The sequence below is a fragment of the Notamacropus eugenii genome, chromosome 1 (genome assembly GCF_028372415.1).
Source record: "Notamacropus eugenii isolate mMacEug1 chromosome 1, mMacEug1.pri_v2, whole genome shotgun sequence".
Taxonomy (NCBI): domain Eukaryota; kingdom Metazoa; phylum Chordata; class Mammalia; order Diprotodontia; family Macropodidae; genus Notamacropus; species Notamacropus eugenii.
In genome coordinates, this window is record NC_092872.1 from 612,001,720 (window position 1) to 612,012,138 (window position 10,419).

Below are 10,419 nucleotides of genomic sequence, written 5' to 3' on the forward strand. Positions count from 1 at the left end.
GGATTTGCCCAGGGTCACAGCTAATAAATGTCTGAGGTCAGATTTAGACAAGTCTTCCCGACTCCAGGCCCAACGCTGTATGCACTATGGCACCACCTAGCAGCCCAAATAATTTATAATATAGCGGCAAAGATCTCACTGTTCCTCCTGGAGTATATGGTGTCCCTACTCCCAACTTCAAGTGGCTATTCCCATGCTTAGAATGTTCTTCCCCCTCACCTCCACCTCCTACCTTCCTTGACTTCCTTCCCAACTCACCTTAAATCTCACCTTCTTCAAGAGACCCTTCCCAGTGCCCCTCCCTGCTAGTGCCTTCCATCTGAGATTGCCTGCCCTTTGCACTGTATACATCTTGTCTGTACAGTTGTTTGCATGTTGACTCCCTTATTAGAACATAAGCTCCTTGTGGGCAGGGACTGTGGTTTTGCCTTTCTTTGTATTCTCATCATTTAGACAGTGTCCACCACATTTTTTGCTCTTTTGGTTCTGGCGTTTTTAGTCCCATCCAACTTAACCCACTGGAGGTTTTCTTGGCAAAGATACTGGAATGGTTTGTCATTCCTTAGGACTTAATAAATGCTTGTTGACATGTGAAGATATGCTACAACCACTCACAAACAGGAACAGAGTCTACATAATGACCTTTGGAAGGGGCTGGGACGTCTCCAGCCCTGTCCAATGAAACTTTACCTGAGACTTGAAGGAAACCAGAGAAGCCAGAAGGCCAAGATGAGGAGGAACAGAGCTCCAGGCATGGGAGACAGCCTGGGAAGACGTCTGGATGGAGTAGAAAATACAGCATCATGCCCAAGGTCACCAGTGGGATTTGAACCTAGGACCTCCAACTCCAGAGGACAGTGCTTGAGGTTATAAATACATGCATGTATACACATGTATACAGATGAAAGATTAAATAGATAGAATGATAGATGGAATGATAGATAGATGATAGATAGATAGAATCACAAACACATACAGGAGAAGTAGTACTGTGTCATGGGAAGCTCCTGGGTTTAGGAAGACCTGGATTCAAGTCCCACTCCTATGATACATGTTGGTTGTGTGACCCTGAGCATGTCACTCACTGTGAGTATATATCCATATATCCATATACACATGTATATGTATATATACATACACACACACACACACACACACACACACACACACACACACACATATATATATATAATAGGTTGTTTACTCATTTTTCAGTTGCCTGACTCTTCATGACCCATTTGAGTTTTCTTGGCAAAGACAGAGGAATGGTTTGCCATTTCCTTCACCAGTTTAATAAATGTTTATTAAAATATGTGCCACACCCTGGGTAAAAAGGACAAAAATGAAACCATTCTTGCTCTCGAGGAACTTAAATTCCATTGGGGAAAACAGTCTAGACAGAGGTGGAGCATCCTGAAAGTCTTGGTGTAGTTTTAAGCTATTAAAGATTAAGATTTTTAGGACACCCTGTATAAGTATAAACAAAATTTATAAAAGGTGAATATAAGGTAATTTTAGGAGACAATTTTAGGGGGAATCAGGAAAATCATTATGTAAGTAGGTGGTGCTGGAGCTGAATTTTGAAGGAAGAGTCCTAAGATATGGAAGGAAGGAAGGAATACATTTCAGGAATGGAGGATACAGACTATGTAAAGCGGAGGCAAGAAGTGGAATGTTCCTTCAAAACTGTACAAAGGTCCCTAGCACATTGGGTGCTCCACTGGAACTCCCTCCCCCCAGACAGATTTTATGGGAAAAAATAGATGGGACCTGCTCAGGATGGAGAGGTACAGGTAAGTGGCAACCTGTATCACTAGAGGAAATGTCCACATTAATGAGATCACTTGTCATCTGGATAGAGTATCTGTCTTATGTTCCGTTTCATTGTCTTTTCTTCTCAAAAAGATGGTAAACTCCATAGAAAAGGGATCCTATCATGTATTCTTTTGTATTGCCTAAAAGATATAGACCCTGGGGTGATTGATAAATGCTTAGTGAACTGTAATTAGGCCTCTAACCGAAGGTGCATTAGTCATGAACTGATGGCATACATCCAGTCTTTTTAAGAGAAAATTTGGAAGAGGGCCTCCTTTTTCAGGAAAGGATAATTTGTTCAATCTCATTCACTGGAATCATTGTTTCATCAGCTTGGTGGCCCCGTTGGTTCACCATCTAGCCTCTATCCTTAGATGCGTTAAAAAAAAAAAGCCCACAACACCTTAATGCTCTTGGAGTTTCTTGGAGAGATCATTACTAAAACTCCTTTTTGTCCCATCTAATTTTAATTGAAAGGAAGAATGCTAGGCTAACCTTAGAGTCAGAAAGAGTTAAGTCCTGGAATTCATATCTACTAGCTAGCTAGAAATTCAGACTTCAAAAAGGAGGCCTGAGTGATTTTTTGTTTTAATCAGGGTGGAAATCCCACTCCCAAGGCCAGCCCTGATTGATTCTATTTAGGCTGTATGTAGAGATTGGGGTGGGGAGTGAGTCCTTAAGGGATCACTTTTGGTCTGTCCTTCAAATGGATCCCAGCAGAAGTTTCCTAGAAGGAAGGCTAGACTGCATATCTGCTTTGTTAAGGACAAGGGGAATAGTGTGGGAAAGGGGGCATGGGAGTTAAAAATTGCAGATAAGCCTGAAACCTGCCTGCCTAAGCATGAGTCTGCCTAGCAGACTTTCTCCCTCCCTCCATATCTTCCCATCAATGTAGGCATGCCCCATTCCCATCTCCTTCATCCCTCACTGAAACGCCTATCCCTCCCCTGTTCCCAAAATGGTGCTTTAAGTAACTAATTATATGCTTGGTTGTTGTCTTTTGTCTGAGAAGAGGACCAAAATGACATCACCATGATAAAGTGAAATTTCAGTGTGTCCAACTGTGACTGATCAGACCAATACGAGCTCGGAATGCTCTACCACAGGTTGGGCACAGATAGTCTGTATGAATAGTTGGGATGGATATCCCAAATGTGCACATCCTTTGTTTACTTTGTGCTGTCTCAATTCTGCTTTGCTTAAAGAACACAGCACCCTTTCTGATATGGGCACACCATGCTAAGCGGTCCTGTGCCAGTGTTTCCCATGTTGCACAGTCAAATCCAAAGTTCTTGAAAGAGACCTATGTAACTAATTATACAGTATAATAAGCCCTCCCCTTCCACACTCCCCCAACTCCACACACCTTTTTCTCTACCTTCTAAAACTATCCCTGTGCCTTCCTGCTTCATTATTTCTACTTGTGGTAATGAGCAAAGTACGTTGTTAAATTTTATCTTCTTTAACTGTGAAGTTTCAAATTTGTCAAAAAATTTTATCAAACTGAATAACTGAATGATAGATGTCTTTATTTCTCCTTCCACCAGCATGTTGAATGTAATTGTGTTATGATCATTCCAGTATAAGTCAGCTCTAAAATGCTACCTTGCTTCAGTTTCTGGAACAAGTCCTGGATTAAAGGCTACTTTGACTTGTGGATAAAATGTTGGACTTGAATTCAGAAAGATCAAATTCCACCTCTAACAACTAGACATTTAACCTCTATCTTCCTTACCCCAGGACCTAGAGACTTACAGGTAGAGCTCTGGAAAAGAACCTTTCTTCACACAGACTGAAACAACTTATTTTTTTTAAATCATCCATCATTCACCCTATTCAGAAACCTGACCTGCACATTCCATCATAATGGGGTATCTCACTGACCTATGTTCAGATAATTGAACTATTCCACCCACCCCAAACCCTTTTTTTTTAAGACCATCAGGTGACTAACCCAGGGTCACACAGCTAATAAATGTTGGAAGCTAAAATTGAACTCAGGTCCTCTCGACTCCAGGGCCAGTGCTCTATCCACTGTACCATCTGGCTGTCCAGAAGTATTCCTTTATTGACAACTAGTTTGTGATTCCTCTTTTACTGCCTGTATGGTCTCAGGTAAATCACACAGCTCATCAATCACTTAATTTCTTTGAACCTCAGTTGACTCATCTATAACAACCACAATAATAAACTAATATTAGATGGCATTTTAAGGTTTGCAAAGCACTTTACAAATATTGTCCCATTTTATTCTCCCAACAGCTTTGGAAGGTTGGGGCTATTATTATTTTCATTTTGTACATGAGCAAACTGAGGCAGACTGAGCTTAATTGATTTGCTCAGGGTCATACCGCTGGTAAATGTCTGAGGCTAAATTTGAATTCAGGTCTCCCTGACTCCAGGCCCAGAGCTCTATCCGCTGTACCACCCAGCTACTTCGTATCTATATAAAATGAGAATAATTAAACCTTTCCTGCCTGATGTCAAAAAGACAAATTGGATGATCTCCTGAGGTGTGGAGAGAGCCTACTTCAGTGGAAAGAGCACTGGAGGACCCAGGTTCTAATCCCACATCTATCACTGATTGTATGTCAGCTGGGAAAAAATGGAGTTGGACTAAAGGAGTTTTTAAGCTTCCTTCTAGCTCCAATATTCTATGATTCTTTTTAGTTCTAAGATCTGTGACACTACCTGGTACTAATGTTTTAACTTAGCTATATTTCATTTAACTGTAATCTGGGCTTCTAAACCTGAGCTATTTTCACCTCCCTCCATGTGCAAAATGAGACTCTAATGGGTGTACATAAAGCTGATTTGATGTCCTATGAGGGGCAGAGATAGTTCTAGAGCTTTTGGAAGAAGAAAAAATTCTTCAAAAGAAGGGGCCCTCATGGTTCTAGATTTTTCAGGACATAATCTTAAAGAGATGGACACATGTGGTTCCAGGCATTATCTGGGAGAGTGGGGCAAGGGAGAAAAGGCGTTGGAAGCTGGAAACATGCAGTGAAAGCCATTTTCTCAATGTGTCTGTTTTCTAGCTTGTATCCCAAAAGACTGTGCAGAAAAAATTTCCCCTTGAACAAGATCTTGATCACTCTTCGGTTGGAGTTGAGATCTTATTTTTCTCTGCACCAAAGAGCTCAGTCATTCTTGTATTTTCCTGGTATATTTTAATAATGTCTCCAATTTCTGATTGCTGTGTAGCTGGAATAAATGAGTTTACTGACCAGTTATTCCAGGACCAGAGCTTTATCCACTCTGCTGACTATAATTGGAGGTTTAAAGGCAAACTCTGAAAGATTTGTTGTTGTTTTCATTTTTTAATAAATCCCCATGAGTTATTCTGTTGAGATCTGTCTCCTTTTTCTAAACTTGGAGGGCAGAAAAAAAAATATTCCAGTTTAATTGAGGTTACCTGTTCAGATCTGGATAATCATGGTTATTTTCTGACTGCAGCATCTTTCTTCAGGTTCATAACGAAGCCATTACTCTCCAGACGCCATAGAAACCTTCTGCTTTGAATTTGAGACCTCGGGTTTTGTAAGATGTAAGGCCATCATATATGCAGAATGGCCTTCATTCTCTTCACTTGCAGTCTGCCCCCTCCCCACCCCACCCCCCCACCCCAGACTTGCTCTACTTGGCCTCCTGGAGGCAGGATTGGGAGCAACTGGGGCAATTTGGAGAGGAAATCTACAGCGAAGCTTCCTAACAGTAAAAACTATCCAGAAAATAAGCTGGCCTGCCTCAGGTGGTAGTTAGTCTTACAATACCAAAGGACTTTAATCTGAGATGCTCTAGAGGGAAGTCCTGTCCAAGTATGGGATGGACTCTTCAGTCAGTCGGTCAAACAGCATTATTAAGTATGTACCAGATACTAGATATTTTTGGTGACCCATTCCCATGGTGAAGGCCCCAAATCATGAATAGTAGGCAATACCATATGTGGGCTAGAAGTCCTGGGTGCATTTCCAAGTTTCTTCCTTGGGTACAAGGCAGGAGTCATCTAATGATAAGAGTTTGCCAATATGTCATATGCCACCACTGCAGGATTTGAGGGATAGCCCAGTTGTGAAGGGTTGGAGCTGGATGGAGAATCTATTCATACATTTTTTACTTAAGGAGAGAGTCATGTACATTTCCACCTAATAAAATAATAATGGAATCTAAATTTGAGCCTTACTTAGCAAAGCCAGGTTCCAAAGTCCATGCCTTCCCAGAGCAACTGGATCCTGTCTCCTCTTTGGCTCCAGGGCTTCCTCACTGCTTTTAAAGGGTTACTCAGGGAAGACGACTCAGGCCTGTCTCAGGCTGGCTGGTAGGACAGAAGGTCCCTGAAAGGAAAAGTTGTTTCATTTCTGTCTTTGAATCTCCAGTGCTAGCCACATAGACTTCTTCTTTAGTCATTTCAGTTGTGTCTCTTTGTGACCCCATTTGGGGTTTTCTTGACAAAGATACTGGAGTGGTTTGCCATTTCCTTCTCCAGCTCATTTTACAGATGAGAAAACTGAGGCAAACAGGGTTAAGTGAATTGCCTAGGGTCACACAGCTATGTCTGAGATTTGAACTCATGAAGATGAGTCTTCCTAATTCCAAGCCCAGTGCTCTATCCACTATGCCACCTAGCTGCCCCCATAAAGGCAGAGGAAGGGAATGAATGGGGCCAGGGAGGGAGGGAGGAGGAGAATAGTTATCTAATTATTCTTAAATAATGAATGAATGAAAAAGCATTTACCAAGCACTTGGTAGATGGCAAGCTAAATTCTTTTCTACCTTGATAATCCTATGAGAAATTCTTTGGGGGAAGGGAAAGGGAGAAAGAAAATACCAAGAAATTACTTGAGCATGGGTATCGAAGTCAAGAACCTAGGTTCAAATCCCAGCTCTGCTACTTAATATCTATGCTGCTACGGACATGACATTTCCCTCCTCCTTAGTTTATTCATTTGTAAAATGAGAGCTGAATTAGCACCAAAATCCCTTCCCTCTCAAATTTTATGTTAATCCCCCCCCCCCAACGACCTCACCATCCTTAGTTCCTCAGGACACCTTGCCAGTAACTCTCCTTTGGAAGGACCTCACTTTTCTTTGTATCACAGCTCTTGCCATATCCATCTTTCCCCTGTATGAACCTATAATCTTTGTTGTCTCTCCAAGGTGCCTAGCAAAGCAGGCTCCTAGGACCTGGGTTCCCAGCTCGGCCACTCACCTCTGGACCTTAGAATCCTCACCTGTGAGGATCACCGCCTACCTCTAAATCAATGGCCCCGATAAATCAAGGCTAGATTATACAAGGCTTTAAATATCGGAATGAGGCATTGGGACTTTACTCCGAAGCAATGGGAAGGCAAGACACCAAGACCTTCCCTATCAAAGGAAGCTAGGTGGTACAGTGGATAGAGCACCAGTGCAGGAGTCAAGCTGTGTGACCTTGGGCAAGTCACTTAACCCCAGTTGCCTCATCCTGGGTCATCTCCAGTCATTCTGATGAATATCTGGTCACTAGATTCAGATGGCTCTGGAGGAGAAGTGAAGCTGGTGACCTGCACAGTCCTCCCTCACTCAAAACAAAGTCAAGTGCAAGTCACGTCATCATTTCTCTGATGGCATGGTCTTCTACAGCAACGAAGGGCAAACGCACACACACACACACACACACACATCAAAGGAAGCTGTACGACCGTGGAAAAATCATTTAACCTCCCTAAAGAGGTTAATCCAGGCCGTTAATCCCTAAGGCCATCCATTAAATAAGAATAATAGTACCTACCTCCCGAGGATATTGTAAGGAAAGTATTTTGTAATCTTCAAAGCAATATAAAAGCCTCAGCTGTTATTATCATGCACTTGTCCGTTGATTAAAAGGCCTGTTTTCTTCTTTGCCGGTTCTCCCAACATCTACTAATTTGCCACCAGGGGGCGGCAGATAGGCATTCCTGAAACCTTAAGGTCAGATTTAAGCTGGAAGAGGTCCGGGAGGTCCCAGTCTAGACCAACCCCTTCATTTTACAAGTGAGGAAACTGAGGTCTGGGGAAGTTAAATGACTTGCCCCAAGATTACAGAGGTAAAAAGTGCCAGAAGCCAGATTTGCACCAGGTTACAAATTCAAATTCAATCAATGGAAACCACAATACTTTTAAATAAAGGTAAAATCCAATTCATGAGCATCCACTAAAACAAGGGACAAGAGAATTCCCTGAGAAAAGAGCAAACATCAGTGCCAACAAAAAGCCCACAAAACCTTCACCCTAGATGCCAGCCGAAAAGGGGGAAAAGGCTCTCTGGCTCTGCTAGCCCTAGCTGAAGCCCTCTGAGTCCTGGTCCTAAAGCCACAACCAGGAACGATTTAATCAGGGACAACAACATTCGAATGGGAGGAGGCTGAGCTCAGTAGACAACCTAAATCTGAAATGTAGCCACCAGCCCTTGACCCCTACAAGCAGAGAGGGAGGGAGAAGATAAGGCCTTATACACATGCCTGATGACGATGAGACCTTAGGAAGGAAAGGGTAATCCTGGAAGGAGAACCGTGCCCTTCCAAAAAGGAAGCACTCCTCCCATCCTCAAGTCAACCCCCATGCCAGTTACTTTTCTGCCTAGTCCTATCATGTCTGCAATACCAACCACCTGGAAAGTTGGTGCTATGATTTTGTGGGCAACTGATGTCACAAGAGCAGGGCAGCCTGCTGCGTGTAAACCTGCTTGCTCCCAAACCCCAGGTGCCACTTTAAGGTCAGAGTGAGATCTTGAGATTCCACTCAGCAAAATTTGAGTTCAGAGGACAGCCCAGCATTCAAGATGTAGTTGCCAGCACTGGAAAAAAAATACTGGAACCTGGATCTGACTCCCATCTTTCCTTAATCTCTGTATGCCTTGGGCAAATTACATTCAGGAACTTCAATTTCCTCCTCCGGATTAGAACAAAATTGACCCCAAAAAATGGAAAATGACAAATATTTGGAGGGTCAACAGGGAAACAGGCAGATTGAAGCGCTGCTGGTAGGACTGCAAACTGGTTCACTCTTCTGGAACCCAGTGTGGAACTATGCCCTTAAGTTACTAAACTGAATACCCTTTGACTCAGCTTTACCACTGCTAGGCCAACATCCCCAAAAGATGAAAGAGGATGTACAAAATATTGTGTACACAATACATAGGTACAAGTATACGTATTGTATACAAAAATATTCACAGCAGCTTTTTTTTGAGATGGCAAAACATTAGAAGCTAAAGGGTTGTCTATAACTTGAGGAATGACTACATTACTATGTTATATGAGTGGAATAGAATATGATTGCTATAAGAAATCATGAAAGGGATTCTTAGAGAAAGCTGGGAAGACTTGAATAAATGGATGCAGAGTAAAGCAAGCAAAACCAGCAGCATGGCTTATTCTGTAACAACGAGGTAAAAATGAACAGTTTCGAAAATCTTAAGGACTCTCCCCAATGAAATGATCAAATAAGATTCCAGAGGACCAGTGATGAAGAATTCTACCCTGGCTCCTAACAGAGCTGACAGGCTCAATATATAGGAGACACACATTTTTGGACATAGCCAAATGGCACTGTTTTGCTTGACTATGCATATTTGTTACAGGGATGTTGTTTTTCATTCTTTTCTGGTGGGAGGAGAGGTAGAAGAAAACATAGACGCTTGTTAATTGAAAAAAAAAATTAAGTTCCTTATCTGAAAAATGAGTGGGCTGGACCAAAGTATTTCTGAAGTCTAGGTCTCTTTCAGCTCTAAATCTATGATCATATATATTGTGCATCTAGATTATAATATCTTTTGAGTCAATAAATAATGAATGGGCCAAAGAAGCTATTATTAACCTTAATGGAACCATCACACCAGTCCTGGCCCCAAATCTGGGCCACCCTGAGCAAATTTTAGCTTGAATATTGGAACTTAACTTTTTTTTCAATTAACAAGCGTCTGTGTTTTCTTTCGTCTACCTTTCCTCCCACCAGAAAAGAAAGAAAAACAACACCCTTGTAACAAATACACTGAGGCTACCCTCTGAAAAGGGCCCTAATCCAGCTACCTAAAGACCAAGGTGGGCCTCATTTTTAAGCTTTTAAGTTCCAGCCTGTCAGCTGGCTTGGGCCAGGGCCTGAGTGGTTAACTGGCATGGGTACTTTGGCCACTACAGCAAAAGAATGGGAACGATGCCTGGTATGGATTAGATCTGATTCTGGACCATTTGTCTATGCACTTCCAAGCAAATGGCTCATGCCAGGGTCTAGGAGTTTGGCTTGGACTGTGGTTTCACCAGCTGTATCAGTAGAGAGAATACAGTTATTTTCTATAAACTTCCACTCTGTTTATACTTCTTGTAGTTCATACGGTTCAACTCAACTTTACTGAATTCATAAACATACACGTATACACAATAACGCACACACATTTATGCAAGGTAACTGGGTATAGTTGGCTTTGGAATCATAAAGACTTCTATATGTGATAGGTACTAGCTGTATAACTCTGAGTAATTTAACTTCTTGGGTGGGTGATTCTCTAAGACCACATAAATCACAGATAATTTTGTCATCTGCATTAGTGGAGAGAGTTTCCACACTGAGAATTCCCCACTCTGATGA